At 42.4% G+C, this 20,246-nt stretch overlaps 1 protein-coding gene and 1 long non-coding RNA gene across 3 annotated transcripts in view; both read right to left on the minus strand.

The window, feature by feature from the left end:
* The window catches only part of DCTD (dCMP deaminase), a 117,165-nt gene that overhangs the window by 40,982 nt on the left and 55,937 nt on the right, over positions 1-20,246 (minus strand). The window lies entirely within an intron of this gene.
* Positions 7,409-16,496, minus strand: LOC122432431. The gene is made up of 3 exons (XR_006266821.1): positions 16,415-16,496; positions 7,917-8,020; positions 7,409-7,495 (listed from the first exon to the last, which is right to left on the minus strand). It is a non-coding gene; the product is annotated as an uncharacterized LOC122432431 (long non-coding RNA).

Raw genomic sequence — 20,246 nt, forward strand, 5'->3', positions numbered from 1 at the left:
AGGAGTGGCACCTGCATCACCTCTGCTGGAAACCAGGTGCTCTGGATGGACGATGTTTTCACGCTGAGGTAGGGTGCCCTGGCGTGGGGAACACCCTGGTGACGTGGGTGATCTCTTACACGCACTCTAAACCATTCGCAATAGTTGCAGGGGACTCCAGTGTGACAAAGATGACCCCACTAGGGGCCAACTGTCACACATGTGTTCCTGAAACAGGTGAGAGGCGGGGTAGAGGCTGTGGTCCAGGTAACGATGGGAAACTGAATACCAACCACGCCCCTGGGCATACACTCTCAGTACACCTGCAGGTAATGACCATCAGCCTTCAGCCTTTTGTGTATTACTGGGCAATGGACTAAAACACGCTGTCTGGACAGTCACTTCCCTGGAGAGGGTTTACAGAAGTAAACTATGTAGATCTTGAGGCTCTGAGTCTCTTCAAGGGTTCCAGGAATCTCTGCCAATCTCTCTGCCCTCCCACTTACCATTACAGATGGTGAAGTTCCTGGCCCCGAGCTTTGTTTGACATGTTGCCAGTCTGACTGCCCGTGAGAGACTGCTATGAAGAAGGAGACCAGGGACGAGTTTCAGAAAAGTGAGATTGATCCCAGAGTCAAACATGGCAGGCTATCAATCTCAGCAAGAGAGAGAGGGGTCTGTCTCATAGAAGCTCCAGCCAGAGGGATCTGAAACATCTAATCCTTCTACTCCAGACTACTAGCAGCTTCCCAAGACCCTCCAAGAAAAAAACCAATTCTCCATGCCCTTGACCACTCAGGAAAGTCTGGTGGGATGAATGCCAACAGGAAGGCAGAGATACAGAAAAGGAGAGAGAGTAAGAGCGAAGAAGTTCTTCCAGACATAGAACTCAGCTGACCCTGGATGGAACCAGTGAGAAAGGAAGGAAATAATTTACCTGCCCTCCTCGCCCCCCAGCCCCAGCCTTAACATTGTGAATCATAAGCACACAAAGGTCTGAGGGCTTTCTAGGGTCCCGGCGCCAGCTCGGCCTGTAAGCTGGGGAGGGTGGAAATTCCAGAGAACTGTGGTGCAGGAGAAGACTCTTGACAGTCCAAGGGACTGCAAGGAGATCAAACCAGTCAGTCCTAAAGGAAATCAATGGAAGGACTGATGCTGAAGCTGAAGCTCCAATATTCTGGACACCTGATGCTAAGAGCCGACTCATTGGAAAAGACCCTGATGCTGGGAAAGATTGAAGGCAGGAGGAGAAGGAGGCGACAGAGGATGAGATGGTTGGGTGGCATCACCGACTCGATGGACGTGCGTTTGAGCAAACTCTGGGAGATAGTGAGGGACAGGAAGCCCTGGCATGCTGCAGTCCATGGGGTTGAAAATAGTCGGACATGACTGTTGGCTGAACAGAGCAACTCAGCCCCACCCCAGTGGTCCACAACCCAGGAGAGGGAAGGGTTCTTTCTACACTGGTTCCAAGTAGGGTTAAGCTCCATGACCACAGCTGTGGTTGGCTTGACGTCCACCCCATATAGGCTGCTTTCCTGCCCTGCCTTGCTTTCCCCTCCACTACCTGTGCTTTTAGAAGAGTTTCCAAATAATGACTCACCTTAACTCCGGTCTCCACTTTGTTCCCACTCTCACAGATTATTTATTAATAACAAAAGAAATCTGGCAGACCACATCTTAACTCAATGGAAAAATTTAGCATCCTCAATGATGGGACAAACAGATTCGAAGGGAAGTGAACACAACATCACCTGCAAAGTATTCTCGACAAAAAACTTCAAGCTCAATTCAATCATAAGGAAATAATCTCACTGTTGTGTCGAATTGTGTCTCCCCCAAAATTTGCCTGTGCAGGGTCTTAGATGAGGCATGTGGGATCTAGTTCCCTGGCCAGGGATCAAACTCAGACCCCCTGCATTGGGAGCAGGAGTCTTAGCCACTGGACAGCCAAGGAAGTGCCAGCATGAATATTTTTAAAGAATCAACTAGTTTTCCTGTAGAATATCCCACAAAATTCATACATTGAAGGCCTTATCCCCAGTATCTCAGAATGTGACCTTATTTGGAAATAGAGTCTTTGTAGGTGTAATTAGCTGGTCAAAATAAGGTTATGCTGCAGTAGGGTGGACCCTAAATCCAACGAGTGGTATTTCTTCTAAGACCATCATATGAAGACAAAGGTAGAGATTGGAGTTATGTTGGCCAAGGCTGAGGGAAATCAGAAGCTGGCAGAGGCAAGAAAGAATACTTTCTTGGAGCCTTTTGAGGGAGTGTGGCCCTGTCAGCTCCTTAATCTTGAACCAACAGCCTCCAGAACTGTGAATCAACACATTCCTGTTGGTTCAAGCCACCTATTTGTGGTACTTTGTTATGGCAGCCCTAATATACTGATAATACACAATACAGATTGTGGGATATTCTACAATATCCTTGGGGTTTTTTAGGCAAAAATACTGGAATGGGGTGCCATTTCGTTTTCCAGGGGATCTTCCCAACCCAGGGACTGAACTTGAACCCATGTCTCCTGTGTCTCCTGCATTGCAGGCAGATTTTTTGCAGGCTGAGCCATCACATTAAACTTCTTGGGTTTGCTAATGCTGCTATAGTTATACAGATTTCTTCATTTTGGTGGGAATATGTTTCTTGATGTCTACAACTTATTTTCAAATGGTTCAAATAAAACCATTAAACACACACACAAACACACACGCGTCCCCACATAAAGACTGACCAAGCAAATGTGGCCAAATGTTACCAACTGGTGTTTCTGGATGAAACTTAAATAAATGCACTACTCTTTCGACTTTTCTTTAGTTTTGAAAATTTTCAAGGTGGTAAGTTGAAGGAATTATTGTATTTTTTGTTGGTGGTGGTTTATGGCAACCAATACTCTCACAGAGATGATGCCTACATTTCTTTTCTAACAAAGTAACTAGTTGTAAACAAACCGGTCAACTTTTATTCAATCCACATCTTGGTTAAGCAGGCAGATATAAGACACAAAAGACTGCATCTCCTTTGAGAAACCAGGAGAAAACTGAGCAGATGATCCGTCTAAAATTTGCATCCCTTTGGGAAGTGTGCACCAGCTCCTACTCATCTATGCCATCCCACCTCTTAGGCAATATTGACTCTAGATGTGTCGTTGCACAGACATCCGTTAAAACCAATGCACTGACTTTCAACTAACTTGTATTTTAGCCCTAAAGATGAGCATCCCAGATTTAGATTTCAGCATTCTTTTTTGAGATTATTATAAACTGTTATGACCCTAACTCATGGAATAAACCTTATTAAATATATTCTTCTCACTCAACTATTTAGGTTGAACATTTACGTGACAGTGTTGAGAACTCTGAGTACATTTCCCTCATATTCAAAGTATTTCTATTCTCTGGACACCTCAGGGTAATTTCTGACATTATGACAAATATAAAAACCTGAATGACTGAACTTGCGAGTGCAAAGTAGTTATATTATGGCATTTATAAAGAATCTCTCAAAAGGATCCATTCAGCCGTATATTAGAGTTCATTTCTAGAACATAAAATTTCATTTTTACACTGGGGAATCTCAGGAAGAGTTGCTCTATATGGTTAAATGCTTGGCTTCAAGCACAATAAGAAATGACACCTCTGGCATAATCATAAGAATACAAGAGGGAAGATACACGGATCTGGCCATGATTGTTAGCTGTGATATCTATAATCTGACGTGTATATTTTAAGTAATTTATTTTTAAATTTCTAATATTTTTATTAATATATTTAGTATCTAGTATGAATAGAACGGCACAAGTGGTAAAGAACCTGCCTGCCAGTGCAGGAGACATGAGAGATGCGGGTTCGGTCCCTGGATCGGGAAGATGCCCCGGAGGAGGAAATGGCAACCCACTCCAGTATTCTTGCCTGGAGAATCCCATGGACAGAGGAGCCTGGCGGTCTACAGTCCACGGGGTCACAAACAGTTGGACATGAATGAAGCAACTTAGCAAGAAACCTACTACGGGTTTCTCGACTTCAGTAACTCAGTACCAATAATATAAATTTTGAAACTATAAGCAAGGTGAAAAGACAGCCCTCAGAATGGGAGAAAATAATAGCAAACGAAGCAACAGACAAAGGATTAATCTCAAAAATATACAAGCAACTCCTGCAGCTCAATTCCAGAAAAATAAATGACCCAATCAAAAAATGGGCCAAAGAACTAAACAGACATTTCTCCAAAGAAGACATACAGATGGCTAACAAACACATGAAAAGATGCTCAACATCACTCATTATCAGAGAAATGCAAATCAAAACCACAATGAGGTGCCATTACACGCCAGTCAGGATGGCTGCTATCCAAAAGTCTACAAGCAATAAATGCTGGAGAGGGTGTGGAGAAAAGGGAACCCTCTTACACTGTTGGTGGGAATGCAAACTAGTACAGCCGCTATGGAGAACAGTGTGGAGATTTCTTAAAAAACTGGAAATAGAACTGCCATATGACCCAGCAATCCCACTTCTGGGCATACACACCGAGGAAACCAGATCTGAAAGAGACACGTGCACCCCAATGTTCATCGCAGCACTGTTTATAATAGCCAGGACATGGAAGCAACCTAGATGCCCATCAGCAGATGAATGGATAAGGAAGCTGTGGTACATATACACCATGGAATATTACTCAGCCGTTAAAAAGAATTCATTTGAATCAGTTCTAATGAGATGGATGAAACTGGAGCCCATTATACAGAGTGAAGTAAGCCAGAAAGATAAAGAACATTACAGCATACTAACACATATATATGGAATTTAGAAAGATGGTAACGATAACCCTATATGCAAAACAGAAAAAGAGACACAGATGTACAGAACAGACTTTTGGACTCTGTGGGAGAAGGTGAGGGTGGGATGTTTCAAAGAACAGCATCGAAACATGTATATTATCTAGGTGAAACAGATCACCAGCCCAGGCTGGATGCATGAGACAAGTGCTTGGGCCTGGTGCACTGGGAAGACCCAGAGGAATCGGGTGGAGAGGGAGGTGGGAGGGGGGATCAGGATGGGAATACATTAAATCCATGGCTGATTCATGTCAATGTATGACAAAAACCACTACAATATTGTAAAGTAATTAGCCTCCAACTAATAAAAATAAATGAAAAAAAAAACTTAAAAAAAAAAATGACCAACGAGGGTGAGTCACATAGAGACTTCAGTCTTACTCACTGTCTCCCCTGTTGGAAATGCCCCTCCACTGTCTTCCATGATACACATTCTCCTTGATTTCTTCTGACCTCTCCGCTTACTCAAATTTATTCTTCCTCGGATAGTTCCTCTTCCTTCAGTCACTACTTAAATATTATCTTTCCCTGCAGACTTTACCTGGCTTTCTCTTCACTCTACACACTCTGAGGATCCTACACAGAGTTTCACCTACCACTGATGGTTCTCAAATATCTCCTTTGAGCTAGCAATGCTCTTCGGAAATTCAAAATCAATTCTATTTCTTCCTGCTGGACATCTCTCCCCTAGATATGTTCCTCCTTCTGTAACCCTGTGCTCAGCAAGGGACATCCTTTTCCTGCACGAAACAGCCTTTTCCCACACAAAACTTTGGGGTTATCTGTGACTCTTCTTTCTTTCTTTCCCTAAAGGTTATTGCTCAATATGTCCTGTTGAAACTACAGCCTAAATATATTTAAATTTTTCTCTTATTCTCCATCTTTACTTTCAATGACTGATGACTCAGTATTTCTGTCATATTCCAAAATCGTCTCCCTCTTTTAGACACTACTTCTGAATCTACTCCTTACATTACTGTCAGAAGGACTTTATAAAATCTGAAAACAGCATCATGTCCCTTCACTGCTCAGAATCCTTTTTTCCTTTATCTCCCCTTTATTCTCAGGGAACATCTAAACTCCTTAGAGTCCTCTACATAGCTCTTTCTGATCTTGTTTTTTGTCCATTCATATCCATTGTGCCACCATAGTGAGTGCATTTAATTTCAAAATCTTACTTGATTGCCTTGTACCTCTGCACACACTGCTTTCTTCCTCTGGAATGACTTTCTTCTGTTTGTTTTCCTAGCTGACTCCTACTGCCCTTGAAAGAGCGAACTCAGGCATCATCTCATCTGGGAAGGCTGTCCCAGTCTGATTAGGAACTTCTCTGTGTGCTGACAGGCTATTCTGTTTATATATCTATCAAGAAATATAATACACTGATATTAGTTTATCTTCTTGTCTGTGTCCTTCACTGGATCATTAAATTCCTAAGTATCAGTTCAGTTCAGTTCAGTCGCTCAGTCGTGTCTGATTCTTTGCGACCCCATGGGCTGCAGTACGCCAGGCTTCTCTGTCCATCACCAACTCCCAAAGCGCGCTCAAACTCATGTCCACCGACTCCGTGATGCCATCCAACCATCTCATCCTCTGTTGTCCTCTTCTCCTCCTGTCTTCAATCTTTCCCAGCATCAAGGTCTTTTCTAAAGTGTCAGTTCTTTGCATCAGATAGCCAAAGCACTGGAGTTTCAGCTTCAGCATCAGTCCTTCCAGTGACTATTCAGGACTGATTTCCTTTAGGATGGACTGGCTGGATCTCCTTGCAGTCCAAGGGACTCTCAGGGGTCTTCTCCAACACCACACTTCAAAAGCATCAATTCTTCGGCGCTCAGCTTTCTTCACAGTCCAACTCTCACATCCATACATGACTACTGGAAAAACCATAGCTTTGACTAGACAGACCTTTCTGAAAAAGTAACGTCTCTGCTTTTTAATATGCTGTCTAGGTTTGTCATAGCTTTTCTTCAAAGGAGCAAGTGTCTTTTAATTTCATGGCTGCAGTCACCATCTGAAGTGATTATGGAGCCCAAGAAAATAAAGCCTCTCACTGTTTCCACTGTTTCCCCATCTATTTGTAAGGAAGTGATGGGACCAGATGCCATGATCTTAGTTTTTTGAGTATTGAGTTTTAAGCCAACTTTTTTACTCTCCTCTTTCACTTTCATCAAGAGGCTCTTTAGTTCTTCTTCACTTTCTGTCATAAGGGTGGTGTCATCTGCATGTATGAGGTTATTGATATTTCTCCCAGGAATCTTGATTCCAGCTTGTGCTTCATTCAGCCAGAGTTTCGCATGATGTCCTCTGCATAGAAGTTAAATAAGCAGGGTGACAATATACAGCCTTGACCTACTGCTTACTCAATTTGAAACCAGTCTGTTGTTTCATGTCTGGTTCTAACTGTTGCTTCTTGACCTGCATACAGATTTCTCAGGAGGCAGGTAAGGTGGTCTGGTATCCTAAATATCACTCTCTTTTTAATCTCTATATCCACATGGTCTGGCACATAACATTCTCAAACAAATATTTATTAAATGGAAATATACATTTAAAACTTTCATCAAAAAAGATTTCAATGAATTGAGTCAGTCAAGTATTATAGTCAGTATTAAAGTCGAACATTGGTGGTGATATCCACACTCAAACACTAGTTTTTCTCATTATCAAGTGACCAGAGATTTGCTGCAATAGAAAGGAAAAAGTAAGTTTTAAAATGGTCTACTAGAAGTTGCTATAATGGTTATAAATTCTCTAGTGGCATTACAGTAGAACCATTAATAACAGATATTGTTCTGTTTTTCTAATTTCTCAGTATATATTTACTTTGATGAGAAACCTAACTATTTTTCAACACTTTGGGTCTCTCTTAAGCTTTCTAATTTGCATTCAGCTGAACTGTAGCTAGCTGGAGATTTACAGAGGAAATACTCTTTCATCATTTATATAACAAGTGCTGCAGGTTCTATAATCTTTATGAGTTTCATATGAACCACTGATTTGTGACAACATCAGTTGACATTTTATAGATCATCAGAATCTTCCTCAAGGCAGAAATTTACAGTCTTGTTTCTGATAGCCAACAGTCACAGAAGTATTCATGTACCTGCTAACATTTATATTCTTGAGCCCCACTGTACAACTTCATTGTACTGTATAATCTTTGACAGCAACTCTTTCTCTTGTTTTCAATCATTCTCGGTTATGAAGCTATAAAGTTAAGAAAACATCAGTATTAGAATCTTCTTTCAACATCTTCCTTGTCTTTGTTTTTTCAACAGAAAAGTGCAATTATTCAGCTAATATAGAGGCTTACTTAAACCCTCCATTTCTTTTTATTGTCAGTCTGCATCTTTCCAAGGAAAAAAATGATAACTTTGTTCCTTCAGTATGGAGGAAAGAGAATGTTTACTTTACTCCTCTGGAGTTTCATGTCAGGAACTAGAATCTTATTGAGATGATAGCCTATAACATTTCTTTTTGTTTCAAAAATAAGGGGGAAAATAGACAGGAATCCCCAGTATCTGTAGGTCGAAAGATATATACAATTATGTGGTAGTTCGGAGAAGGCAATGGCAACCCACTCCAGTACTCTTTGCCTGCAAAGTCCCATGGACGGAGGAGCCTGGTAGACTGCAGCCCATGGGGTCTCGAAGAGTCAGACACGACTGAGCGACTTCACTTTCACTTTTCACTTTCATGCACTGGAGAAGGAAATGGCAACCCACTCCAGTGTTCTTGCCTGGAGAATCCCAGGGACGGGGGAGCCTGGTGGGCTGCCATCTATGGGGTCGCACAGAGTCGGACACAACTGAAGCGACTTAGCAGCAGCAGCGATCACAGTTCAGCACCACGGACAGTGGGACAGCACTCACTGCCCCATCTCTGATTTTTTAAAATATCCTACTTACACATTGTGTAAAGTGCAAAGTGAGTTGCACTCAATGTTCCTCTGGGATGCCAGGAGAAAAATATTAGAACTTCATTTCTAATTATTTTTATTTAAGAAATTGTAAAGTTAAGCTTAGTTAACATTAAGTAGATGAACAGACGTGAGTACTGATGTATAATTTATAAGCAAATATACATACATATGTATATATTTGGGGTGCATGCTCAAAATACCTTTACTAATATGTACACAATCAAATGAGTTTTGAGAGTGCTCCTAGAGATGATGGGGCACTACTGAAAATTTTGGCCAGGGGAATGACATGATGAAATGGGGGTTGGGGGGAAAACAATCTAAGAGCACTATAGAGGTTAGATGGGAAAGAGTAGATGTTGGAGTTAGGAAGACTGGTTAGGAGGCTATTGCGAGAATCTAAGTATCAACTAGGATGGTGACACTGGGAAAGCAGAAAGCCATACTTGCAAGAGATGTTGTAAAAGAAGAATCTTCAATGTTAGGAGTGAAAAAATGTCAAAAACTAAGTGGAATTTTGATCTATACAGGGAAAAAGGGAATCAGCTTTGAGACATGAACCACACTGTAACTGCCACTGACAAAAAAGCCCACATAAATAATACATAATCTACAGTATTATCTTCTTGAACAGGAAAGTTAGGATCCTGAAAAGGTCCGCAGCAGAAGATACATAGTTGAATAACTTAAAACCTTATGGGGGAGAAAAAAAGAATTGTGGAGGCAACGATTGTACCCAAACTTATGGAAGTCTTATGAATTTTTATGTTCAGAAAAAATAAAGCAATAAATACTGAGACCCCTCTGAGTAATTTTCTAGCCATAAAATAATAAATATTAGGTAAGAAATAGCAATCAATTAAGGAAACATCATACACTGTACATACATATGTAACTAGTAATGATAATTACTATAAATTATTCTCATTTGCCAGCTATAACACACCGGGAATTTTTCAGGTACTTCCTCTTCCATTTTCAAGATGTGCTTTGGAATTTGTTTTTATTTTTTGTTAGACAAATGCATAATAAAGAATTTCCTGGCTGCTAGTGATACATTTGAAAAGACTCTGATGTTGGGAAAGATTGAAGGCAGGAGGAGAAGAGGACGACAGAGGGTGAGATGGTTGGATGGCATCACCGACTCAATGGACATGAGTTTGGGTAAACTCCAGCAGTTGGTGATGGACAGGGAGGCCTGGCGTGCTGTGGTTCATGGGGTCACAAAGAGTCAGACACGACTGAGTGACTGAACTGAACTGAGTGACACTTATCCTCCAAATTTCTTTCTAATTTTTGACTTGGATGTGTTGCTTTGTTTCCCACTGTGACTCCAGAAGATACAAAGTAATTGGGATGTGAAAGATATAAAATCTTTTAACCTTCAAGTCACCTTAACCTTGGCTCTGCCCTTGATAAAACAGGGCTGAATTCCATGACAACAGCACACCATAAACTTCTCCCATGGAAACTCTGCAAGCTTTTTATGCAACTAGAAAAAGGTCCTCCCTTTGGGGAGAGGCAGCCCCCCAAATCAGTGTGCATTTCAGTCTCTAGCCTCGCCATCGCCAGACACCAGTGGACAGCACATGACTTCTGCTGTTTTAAGCCGCTTGGTTTGCAATATTCTTTACAACAGCCCTAGAACATGAGCACATGTGCCATCAACTCTCTCTCACCTCCCACCTACGTCCAGTTCACTGAGAATTCCTTAAATGGCCAGGGACCTCCCTGGTGGTCCAGTGGTTGAGAATTTGCCTTCCAGTGCAGGGGATGCGGCTTTGATCCCGGGATGGGAACTAAGATCCCACATGCTGCAGGGCAACTAAGCCCGCATGCCTCAACTACTGAATCCTCCCTCCAGAGCCCATGCTCCACAACTAGAGAAAGCCCGGAGGCCTCAATGAAGACCCAGCACAGCCAAAAAAAAATGGCCTGGTTCAAAGATGAGTCAATGGGGTATGCTGAAGTGAGCTGCAGTGGACTGCTCCTACCCTGCAAATCCACTCAGAGGCGCCCCTGGGTGCCAGCGATTGCACTGGCAAAGCAATGGGCACTGTACCTGGTGATCCCTCTATACTGAGAGGTTTTGGCACATCTGTTATGGGCATCAGAAAGGTAGGTCTGGAAGGGGACAAGGAGGTCTAGGGAAGAGACATATGGATGAACCTATGGAAGTGGAGGCAAAGTGCAAGAATCTTTCCACGGCACGATGGTGTCTATCAGAGAGCTTCTGCCACAAGCAAGGCATTAAACAAGCAGGCAGATGGTACAGCTCATCCAGCTGATGTTAGTCAGCCTCTATCCTTGCCACCCCAGTACTTGCAAAAGTGCTCGTGAACGGAACAGCCAGGCAGCACAGATGGAGACTGTTATGGAATTTGCTCTGGCTGTTTCCTCTTCCTGGAGCAGTCTTTTGCAGATTTCTATGTCCTTGGCGTATGCGCTCCCCTTCTTCAAGTCCTGGACAAATATTTTCTTCTCAGTTAGACATACCTGCAGAGGTGGAGTGATATGTGAAGCTAGTGACGTTTAAGTCACCAGGCATATCACTTGCACAATCCCCCACATGAGCTGGAAACTGCTGGTAGTATTTGAGTGTGGAGAAAAGGATGTGGGTTTACAGTTAGGTAGTATTTCTATGTCAACATTTCTGGTAATTGGCCTCATCAAGAGATAGGGACCTATAACTCCAATGTGCCTATAATTTCTTGTAACCTTTTCTCATTTCATAAATATTCACTTTGGGGACTAAGTTTTAATTCCCAATTTTGCATTTGTTTCTTAAGGTGGATCCCCCACTCCAACGTTAGAAGCTTTGGGTACCACAAAACCTGGCTGTCCCTGCCTCTTCCAACCACTGTTTTACTACTTTTTTAAAAAACTGCATCTGCTTTTAAAATATATATATTTTATTTATTTATTTGGCTGTGCCGGGTCTTAGCTGAGGGACACAGGATCTTTGTTCACTGTGGCCTGTGGGATGTAGTTCCAACCAGGGATTGAACCTGGGCCACCTGCATTGAGAACATGGAGTCTTAGTCACTGGATCACCAGAGAAGTCCCTATTTCACTTCTTCACTGCCCTTTCCCCCATCATGGTCTCATTTACCCTGCTTTAATTTTTCATTTCTCTTCCCCACTGCCCTCATCACCTTTGAACATTCTATTTGATTCACTGCTTGTTGTTTATTGTCTGATCGCCTCCACTAAAATGTAGGCTCCAAGGAATCAGGGGTCTTAATGTCATTCCTGGACTCCATGTGCCTAATGACTAGCTGCCTGACACAGGGCAGGTACTCAACAAATACTCGTGGAGGAGAAGACAGAAGGGAAGGAGGGAGGAAGGGAAGGAGGGAGCGAGGAGGGAGAAGGGCAGAAAGGAAGGAGAGAAGGGAGGCAGCGAAGGCAGGAGGAGTCATAGCATCAGTAAAGGCAGGAAGATCAGAGGCAGGATTGAGGGAGCAGGGACCACAGGAGAAGAGACCCGCGCTCATCAATCACAGGGGTCATCAGGGACCACGGCCACGCGCAGGCAGCGGGCGATGGGGACGCCAACCCTGAAGTCAGCTCCGCACTCTCCGCGGGCAGCACAAGGACCTCAACTTGAGGACTTGAGGCCTCCTCTCCTGACCACCAAGAGGACCCTGAAGCCTGTCTACATGCCCAACATCTGCAGGAGGAAAAAACAAGGAGAAGTGCTCTGAACACTTGAGCCTCCGCCTGGAGAAGTGGACTTAAACCGGGAGAGAAAGCACGGATTGCCAAGCCCTTCCTCCTCTCTCTGAAGAGTCTGAAAGACTGAAGGTCTGAAACAAGACTCTATCAACTAGCGGAATGAACCATGTGTTTTTGGCACATCGGAGTAGTAGTACATAGCCTTTTAAAGACTAGGAAAAACTAGTGACAGAAATACACAGAATAACTGGCGGTGTTTGGACATGCTCTATTCTAAAAGGTCTGAGAGTACCCACAGCAAAGAGGTGTGCTGTCAATATTTTGGTCAGTTTTAGAAAACAGGTCTTTCTTAGAATTTTTCTTGCATGTGTGCTTACTTTTGACTAATGACAGCATCTACCCAACTAAGAGACACCAGCTGGTTTTTTACTGTGCTTGTGTTATTTTGACAAAACCTTGCTTTTGGTGAGTTATTATATCATTGATAGCATCTATGTCATGCAACATTATGGCTTGTAGCTTCTACTTTTAAAAATTAATTGGATTTTTAAAATATGTGTAAAACGAATTAATGGAACAAGTAAGTACCTCTAATACACCTTTTATTTAGTTACATTTATATTCCAGTCACAAAATGAATGATTCATACTATGCAAACACAGACACAGACACACACACACACACACACAGTCTTAGCCTTTATGTGGAAAATCATCCTCTTGGCAAAAGAATGCATTTGCCTGGAATTTAAAGAAGCTAGAAATAAACAGTATTTGCTTTTCTGGAATAAATAAAAACCCACCTTGCCTTATGCATTTCCTTCTGGACATGGCAGGAAGCCTTTTCTCGGACAAAGCTAGTTGCTCAACAGAACATGCCAGCGAAGCTCATTGTAATGGGATTCTATCCATCTGTAATTTCCATTCCCAGAACCAAATACTTTCATCTGTTCCCACGTCTTCCAAAAGATTAGGACCCTTGGTGGTAAAGGGAAACATCTACAGATTGTCATCTCATTTTTGAGAGCCATTCAGAGAGAAAGAGACGTACTACAAGCTGGGGACCAGAACAGATTGAATTCATAAAAAAGGCACAAGCCAAACTGTTCACTCTGGTTCATGAAAAATTATCACTGTTGTTAAAGCCATATGTTCTAGGTAAGAGGACAGGTTTTGTATTCACTGTGACATTTGTTCTGAGGAATGTTAATGTACTTAATGCTAGCATGTGCTTAGCAGCAATTTGCAAATTTGAAAAGTAACCCAGAGTTCAAAACATGAGGAAGAAAGATAAGAAACTTCATGTGAGACATTTCTCAATTATCATTGTGTCTGAATGTTAGAGCAGAAGTGGAGACCCTTGACATTTGTCATCATTTCATTGCTTTAGGTATGCAGATTCAACCTTTAAAAGTTGGTTCATTCCTAAAAAAAAAATATATTTTTTTAAAAACCTTTAAATTTTTAAAGCTGATGTGAGGTGAAATTAGTAGAGGCAAAAGAACATAAATTACATTATTTTACTTATATGAGTCACCTAGCGTAGTCAAATACATTGAGACAGAAAGCAGAATGGCAGTCGCCAGGGTTAAAGGGAGGAAAGACAGGGGTTATTGTGTAATGGGCATGGAGCTTGTTTTGCAAGATGAACAACGTTCTGGAGGTGTGCGCAGTGATGGTTACATCATTGTACTGAGCTGTCCTCGGGGCACTGAACTGAACACTTACAAATGGTGTGAATGGTAAATTTCATGTTATGCATACTATACTGTTGTCTAGTGACTAAGTGGTGTCCAGTTCTTTTGCATCCTCATATACTGTAGCCTGCCAGGCTCCTCTGTCCATAGGATTTTCCAGGCAAGAATAGTGGAGTGGGTCCCCATTTCCTTTTCCAGAGGATCTTCCCGACCCAAGGATCATACACATGTCTCCTGCTTTGGTAGACAAGTTCTTTACCACTGAGCCACTTGGGAGGCCCATGCATACTATATTACAATTCAAAAAATAAATTTATAAAAAAGTATATTGTAAGAATTCTGCTTTCCAAACGGCAATGTGGAGAGCTCTACAGACCCATTTCTTAGTGAAACAAGTCTAACTGATGAAAATTATAAAATTGTAAAGTCTCTAAAACGTGTCCTAAAGGCATACAGCAAGTGAAGAAAATTTAAGAAAAATCTACCAAGATTCAGCAAGAACAGCAAGAGTCTATGGCATGTGAGCCACAGATCTCTTCCTGTGTCCTCATTTCCAGCTCAGCATGCAGAAATCTAACCCCAGATGAATGCAGCTAAAACACAGAGAAATGAAGAGTGCTATGGAAGTACACAGAACAGCACCAAGTGTCCCAGGATACACACAAGGGGAGCCCCAGAAGAAGAAGAAAGACAGGAGACAGCAGGAAAAGGTTCAAAGAAATAATGGCTGAAAAGTTTCCAAATTTAATGAAAAAATGTGAATCTGTTCATTCAGAAATCTCCATGAACTCGATGCAGGATCAAGGCAGAGAGGGCCACTCCCAGGTACAGTGTATTAAAAATGCTGGAAAAGACAAAGAGATTCTCTTCAAAGCAGCAATTGAAAAACAGCCTATCACAAGGGAATCTCAAAAAGATTAACAGCTACTTCTCATCAGAAACAACGGAAGCCAGAAGGCAGTGGGAAGACACATCCAAAGCGCTCAAAACCCCTCCTAACAAAAAAAAAATCCAAACCGTACCAAGCGACAATCCTATACACAGCAAAACTAGCCTCCAAATACGAAAGCAGAGTAACATCATTCCTAGATAAACAGAAACTGAGTGACTTCACTGCTAGTAGATCTGCCTTTCAAGAAAGAAGTTCTTCAGACTGAAAGCAAGTGATCCAGGCAGTAATTCTAATCTATATGAAAAAAACAAAAAGCACCAGCAATGTATATATAATTATGAAAGATACTGTAAAAGCATTTTTCTTCTTTCTTCTCTTTTTTAAAAACTAATTTCAAAAACAATTTTATGAAACAAATGTATATAATTGTATTGTTGGGCCAAAAACATATAGAAATACAGTCTATTTCCCAATAAAGGCACAAAGGAGGGGTGTGAGCAAGGCTACATCAAAGTAAGAAAATGAGGTGTGTGCGTGATAAGTCGCTTCAGTCATGTCCAACTCTTTGTGACCCCATGGACTACAGACCACCAGGCTCTTCTGTCCATAGGATTCTCCAGGCAAGAATACTAGAGTGGGTTGCCATGCCCTCCTCCAGGGGATCTTCCCCACCCAGGAACGGAACCTGCGTCTTTTATGTCTCCTGCAACAGCAGGTAAGTTCTTTACCACCAGCATCACCAGGAAAGTGAAAGTCACTCAGTTGTGTCCAACTCTACACAACCTCACAGACTGTAGCATGCCAGGTTCCTTTGTCCATGGGATTCTCCAGGCCACAATATCAGGGTGGGTTACCATTTCCTTCTCCAGGGAATCTTCCTGACCCAAGGATTGAAGCCACGTCTCCCACATTGAAGGCGATGCCTTACCACTTGGGAAAACCCAAGGAAACGACACCAGATGGCAACTCAAATCCACAAAAACAAGTTGAGAGAATCAGGAATGATAACACGGAAGATGCTGTAAATACAAACTTGGTCTTCTTTCTTCCATCAACTTCTTTAAATATATACAGCTATATACATTAATAACTATAACCATGTATTGTTGGGGTTGTGATATACATAAATATAATACATATAACAATAATTGTACAAAAAGGAGGAGATATGGCATTTCATGATGATATGCCTTGAAAGGTGTCTGAGTGTGTGCATAACACCTCAGACCTTTCAGTTTTAGAGTCAACCTTCCATAAACCCCTTCCATACACAAATCTAAGATGTAGTGTAGAGACTATCTCCAAAGACTGTGTGAGACAGGGCCTGCCTTCTCCAGCCCTCCTAATCTGGTGTGCCCAAGCCCTGAGTACAGTTCTCTTCTCCCTTACCTAAGAGACAAGAACGCCTCTCACCTTGGACGTGGCATGCCATCATTCCCGTCGGCTAAGACAGAAGAGTCTACCCTGACCTTGGAAGTCATCTCCTGAAGATGGTAGAGCCGCCGTCAGCCAGAGTGCCCTAAGGACATACATGTAGAGGAGAGTCACCTGCCAACCCAGAACACGTGCCCTATGACCTGAATGAAAATTAAATTGCTATCTTGTGTCACTCACCACGTTTTCCTGGGTGCGTGCTTTGCTATAGCAGGTACAGAAAAAGAGAAAGTATTAGTTGCACAGTTGTGTTCCGTTTATTGGCACTCCATGGACTGTAGCCCACCAGGCTCCTCTGTCCAAGGAACTCTCCAGGCAAGAATACTGGCGTGGGTAGCTATTCCCTTCTCCAGCGGATCTTACCAATCCAGGGATCGAACCCGGGTCTCCTGCATTGGCAGGCAGATTCTTTACTAACCAGGGAAGCCCCACAGCAGGACCCAAGCTAATGTAGCAGCCTCTAGAATCACAAAGCCTGCTGTTCGGCCTTCTGACAGTCTCTCACCCCTGTGTGCAGTTCAAGAAGACAAATCCCTCACCTAAAGCTGTGACTCCCTGGGTTCATTAATCAGCAGGGAGATTCACCTCCGAACCCAGGAGAAATTGAAGCAGCTACTCAACCGGAAGAGGGCCTGGCTGGCTGGCACCCTTTCAACGTTCTGTGCCAGCATCACATACACCTACGAAGGAAGAGTACGTTCCTCAAATCTGTAACCTTATTATCTGTTCTCCCACAGAACTAAGAGTTACGAATTGTCACTCTTACTGTGATAACAAGGCTAAAGTTAATTTTTCAAGCAAATCTACTTTGTTAAGTAAATATTGATGCTAGTTCCCAGTATTTCTTCTGTTACTGTTTTATTTAATTCTGTGCGTCCATGGGCAGACTTGCACAAAGCTAGTTGAACTAATTCCTATGCCACCTGGACACTTAGCAAGTTTCCCTTGGCAAGAGGTCCTAATGTTCCTTTTTCTACCATCAAAAAGTAAAAGAACCTCCAATTTTCCCACTAGCATTTGCACATGCCCAAAGGCATTTTGGGAGAAGGCAATGGCACCCCACTCCAGTACCCTTGCCTGGACAATCCCATGGATGGAGGAGCCTGGTAGACTGCAGTCATTGGGGTCACGAAGAGTTGGATATGACTGAGCGACTTCGCTTTCACTTTTCACTTTCATGCATTGGAGAAGGAAATGGCAACCCACTCCTGTGTTCTTGCCTGGAGAATCCCAGGGACGGGGGAGCCTGGTGGACTGCCGTCTATGGGGTCGCACAGAGTCGGACACGACTGAAACGACTTAGCAGCAGCAACAGCAAAGGCATTTTGAGGGCTTCCCCGGTGGTGCTAGTGGTAAAGAATCTACCTGTCAATGCAGAAGACATAGGAGATATAGGTTTAATCCCTGGGTCCGGAAGATTCCCTGGAGGAGGAAATGGCAACCCACTTCCCATATTCTTGCCTGGAGAATCCCATGGATAGAGGACCCTGGAGGGCTACAGTCCATGGGGTCGCAGAGAGTCGGACACAACTAAGCATGCACCTAAACACATGTGCGTGCGCGCGCGCACGCACGCACGCACGCACGCACGCACGCACACACACACACACACACACACACAGGCATTTTGAAACCACCCAGGATTTTCATGGAGGACTGTTTTTAAAATATCCAAGCACAGACAAAAAGTGGAGGTGCTTTCAAATATGTATTCTTATTACTAGAAAGTTCCCAAGATTGGTAAAATAATCTTACAGTCCTAAAATTCCTTTTATTTGTTTATGGACCAAAAAAAGCCTTAGATAGTCAGAACCCAACATAAAGCCATATGCAACACAAATGTATATGGCTGAGTCCCTTTGCTGCTCACCTGACACTATCACAACATTGCTAACAGACAGTCAAGAGATTCTCTCAGCCGTGTTTGACTCCCTGCAACCCCATAGACTGTAGCCGGCCAGGCTCCTCTGTCTGCGGATTCTCCAGGCAAGAATACTGGAATGGGTTGCCACTCCCTTCTCGAGGGGATCTTCCTGTCTCAGGGATCGAACCTGGGTCTCCCACATTGCAGGCAGAATCTTTACAATCTGAGCCACCAGGGAACCCCAATACAAAATAAGATTTTTTTCAAAAGCCACATGCAACCATATTTCTTAATATTAATATTCTGTGAATAGGATGACATTAGAGAGGGATTAGTTCCTGCTAGATTCACATTTTTACATAAACGAATACCTGACTCTATAATTTCACAGCAGAGCTTTATGGCTGCAAATCAAAAACACAGCAAAGATCCATCTTTCCTCCTCTTCCTGTGTGCCCTAAACAAACAGGAAATTTGAATCAGGAATTCGTTATCACAGACAGTAGAATTCCATCAAATATCTGTAACACCAAGTATGTCAAAATTATGAAGGTAAACCAAATTCTCAGTTTACCAGTTTCAGGCAATAATCTACAAATACAATTCAAGTTCTGAAAACTTAAACATATTCAACGCCTTAGAGCAAAAGGCATTTTCTAATGCTCATGTGTGAAGGAGGCACGTTTTGCTTTTTAGACAAAATTTTAGACTGAAATTCATAAATAATGCGGACTGTCAGTGAAAGCCAGAGAGTCATCTTTCCTTTCATCTAAACAAAAAGCCCTGGGAATGAGCCTCAGAAGAAAAATCCTCAAAGATGTGTGGAGAAGCCCGAGAAAATATATCTGTGCATCTCTATAAATATAGTTAAATCTACCTACAGCTATTGCATAAGCTGTACATTATATCACACTGGAGACTTTTTAAGAGGTGATTTTTCACATGCATATAAGTTTAAAACAAGACATTTTCTGTATTCAATAAGTTACTAGCCTCTGAGACCCATAAGAGAAATTCTGAATTGACAATTTTCCTCCAGAAGAGGTATGAAAGAAGAACCCTGGCAAGCAATAATTTAATAATTTTCTCTTCTGTGTAACATTCAATAAATCCAGTTACTTTGTCTAACCAAGATCTATAAGCACAATAAAGGTAAATGATATTGTATCCACTGGACACATGTTACATCTATCCTGGCTAAAGACAAAACTCAATCTAGTTCCCACAATAAATGAAGAATAATGGGGAAAGTCATGCATCTTAAAGCTTTGTTGGTTTTCTTTTTAAGACTCATTTTTTGGCCATGCTGGGTCTTCACAGCTGCACGCAGGTTTTTCACTAGTTGCAGCAAGTGGGGGCTGCTGTCTCTGGTTGCAGGGCTGGGGCGTCTGATTGCAGCGGCTTCTCTAGTTGTGGATCACAGGCTCTGGGGTGCCCTTGGTTCAGCAGCTGCAGCATGTGGACTCGCTAGTTTTGGCCCCTGGGCTCTAGAGCACAGACTTGATAGCTGCAGGACACAGGCTCAGCTGCTCTGCGCCATGTGGCTTCTTCCCGGACCAGGGATCAAACCAGTGTCTCCTGCATTGGCAGGCAGGTTCTTAACCACTGAGCCACCTGGAGGCCCTAAGATTTTTTTTTTTTTTTTTTGGACACAAACCATTTTTAAGGCTTTGTTTAATTTGCTACAATATTGCTTTTATTTTTTACCTTTTGGTTTCTTAGCCAAGAGGCACATGGGATCTTAGCTTCCTGACCAGGGATCGAACCTATATCCCCTGCACTGGAAGGCTACGTCTCAACCACTAGACTGCCAGGGAAGTCCCCGCTTTGTTGGTTTTTATTGTAGGGATTAAAGGAAATCATGTATAGGAAATAATTTTTATAACATCTATCAACACTAACATTTTTCTTTTAAAATCTAGATTTGGTCTGAAATGTAATACGTGA

This window comes from Cervus canadensis, chromosome 31, assembly GCF_019320065.1.
Source record: "Cervus canadensis isolate Bull #8, Minnesota chromosome 31, ASM1932006v1, whole genome shotgun sequence".
Taxonomy (NCBI): domain Eukaryota; kingdom Metazoa; phylum Chordata; class Mammalia; order Artiodactyla; family Cervidae; genus Cervus; species Cervus canadensis.